Below are 2,904 nucleotides of genomic sequence, written 5' to 3'. Positions count from 1 at the left end.
GGGTCCTCAGCTGGTTTTTTTCTGTGCCGTTGTGATTTTCAAATGGTCACTAAACGAATACCTGTATGTTGCTGGCCCGGTGACTTTCCTTACAGTAATTTATTTTTCAAGCACGAGGGATAAAAATCCCTCAGAATACTAGAGCGGCATGGAGTCCTTAAGACCATCTAGTCCAAGGGTCTTCAAACTTGGCCCTTTTATGACGGGTGGACTTCAACTCCCAGAATTCCTCAGGCAGCATGCTTTAAGACAGGGGTCTTCAAACATGACCCTTTTAGGACGGGTGGACTTCAACTCCCAGAATTCCTCAGGCAGCATGCTTTAAGACAGGGGGTCTTCAAACCTGACCCTTTTATGACGGGTGGACTTCAACTCCAGAATTCCTCAGGCAGCATGCTTCAAGACAGGGGTCTTCAAACCTGACCCTTTTATGACGGGTGGACTTCAACTCCCAGAATTCCTCAGGCAGCATGCTTCAAGACAGGGGTCTTCAAACATGACCCTTTTATGACGGGTGGACTTCAACTCCCAGAATTCCTCAGGCAGCATGCTTCAAGACAGGGGTCTTCAAACCTGACCCTTTTATGACGGGTGGACTTCAACTCCCAGAATTCCTCAGGCAGCATGCTTCAAGACAGGGGTCTTCAAACATGACCCTTTTATGACGGGTGGACTTCAACTCCCAGAATTCCTCAGGCAGCATGCTTTAAGACAGGGGTCTTCAAACGTGACCCTTTTATGATGGGTGGACTTCAACTCCCAGAATTCCTCAGGCAGCATGCTTTAAGACAGGGGTCTTCAAACCTGACCCTTTTATGACGGGTGGACTTCAACTCCCAGAATTCCTCAGGCAGCATGCTTCAAGACAGGGGTCTTCAAACATGACCCTTTTATGACGGGTGGACTTCAACTCCCAGAATTCCTCAGGCAGCATGCTTCAAGACAGGGGTCTTCAAACATGACCCTTTTATGACGGGTGGACTTCAACTCCCAGAATTCCTCAGGCAGCATGCTTTAAGACAGGGGTCTTCAAACATGACCCTTTTATGACGGGTGGACTTCAACTCCCAGAATTCCTCAGGCAGCATGCTTTAAGACAGGGGTCTTCAAACATGACCCTTTTATGACGGGTGGACTTCAACTCCCAGAATTCCTCAGGCAGCATGCTTCAAGACAGGGGTCTTCAAACATGACCCTTTTATGACGGGTGGACTTCAACTCCCAGAATTCCTCAGGCAGCATGCTTTAAGACAGGGGTCTTCAAACATGACCCTTTTATGACGGGTGGACTTCAACTCCCAGAATTCCTTAGCCAGCATGCCTTGCTGAGGAATTCTGGGAGTTGGAAGTCCACCAGTCATAAAGGCCAAGTTGGAAAACCCCAGAAGTTTCATCAAAATGGCCAACTGAGGAATTCTGGGAGTTGAAGTCCACCCGTCATAAAAGGGCCAAATTGGAAGACCCCAGAGGGTCTGGATCCGAGCCCGCAGTTTCATCAAAATGGCCGACTGAGGAATTCTGGGAGTTGAAATCCACCCGTCATAAAAGGGCCAAGTTGGAAGACCCCAGAGGCTCTGGATCCACGCCTGCAGCTTCATAAAAATGGCCGACTGAGGAATTCTGGGAGTTGAAGTCCACCCGTCATAAAAGGGCCAAGTTGGAAGACCCCAGAGTGTCTGGATCCGAGCCTGCAGCTTCATCAAAATGGCCGACTGAGGAATTCTGGGAGTTGAAGTCCACCAGTCAGAAAAGGGCCAAGTTGGAAGACCCCAGAGGGTCTGGATCCGAGCCCGCAGTTTCATCAAAATGGCCGACTGAGGAATTCTGGGAGTTGAAGTCCACCCGTCAGAAAAGGGCCAAGTTGGAAGACCCCAGAGGGTCTGGATCCGAGCCCGCAGTTTCATCAAAATGGCCGACTGAGGAATTCTGGGAGTTGAAGTCCACCCGTCATAAAAGGGCCAAGTTGGAAGACCCCAGAGGGTCTGGATCCGAGCCTGCAGCTTCATCAAAATGGCCGACTGAGGAATTCTGGGAGTTGAAGTCCACCCGTCAGAAAAGGGCCAAGTTGGAAGACCCCAGAGGGTCTGGATCGATGCCCGCAGCTTCATCAAAATGGCCGACTGAGGAATTCTGGGAGTTGAAGTCCACCCGTCAGAAAAGGGCCAAGTTGGAAGACCCCTGACCTAGACTGACTTCTAGCGGAGAAAGCAAGCGTGCTTTGTGAGTTGACAGACTGAGCTAAGAACTAGAGTTCCTTACTCGATGGAGAACTAGTAGAAACAGCATTCATACTTTTCATTTCGGGCACAAAAACAAGTCCTCGACTTATGACAATTCGTAAAATGTCTCGCTTAGCGACAAAAAATGTGGCCGTTGAGGACCGCCCGTACAGCCTATTCTCTCGGTTTTCCAAACCGCCTGGGTGTTGATCACGTGACCCCCGGGGGAGGGCGCGATGGTCGTAAGTGTGAGAAACGGTCACAAGTCACTTGTCACTTCGGCTGGTTGCTAAACGCAACGATCCTGGTCCCTTTTTCAGGGCCGTCGTAACTTGGAACGGTCACTCAACGGACTGCAGCGATTCCCAGAACCCCCGTGGCAGGGCAAGTCGCAAAATGGGGCCGCAAAACTCACCCAAGGTCTCGCTTAGCGCCAGCAGTGTTGGGCTTAATTGGGATAGTAAGTCGAGGACTGCCTGGTAGTGTGGGATTTCCTCTTGGAGCAGGGGGTTGGACTAGATGACCTCCAAGGTCCCTCCCAACGCTGTCATTCTGTTCTTCATTTCTTACTTCTCTCCAAGTTAAGAGGCAGTTCCATTCAGGACTCCAAGCAAGCCCCTGACTTACAACGGTTCATTCACTGACCGTTGAAAGTTCCAACGGCTCTGGAAAAAAAAAAAAGCCG

This window comes from Vipera ursinii (assembly GCF_947247035.1).
Source record: "Vipera ursinii genome assembly, contig: SUPER_Z_unloc_2, whole genome shotgun sequence".
NCBI classification, from domain to species: domain Eukaryota; kingdom Metazoa; phylum Chordata; class Lepidosauria; order Squamata; family Viperidae; genus Vipera; species Vipera ursinii.
Note: the sequence above shows the minus strand (reverse complement) of the source record.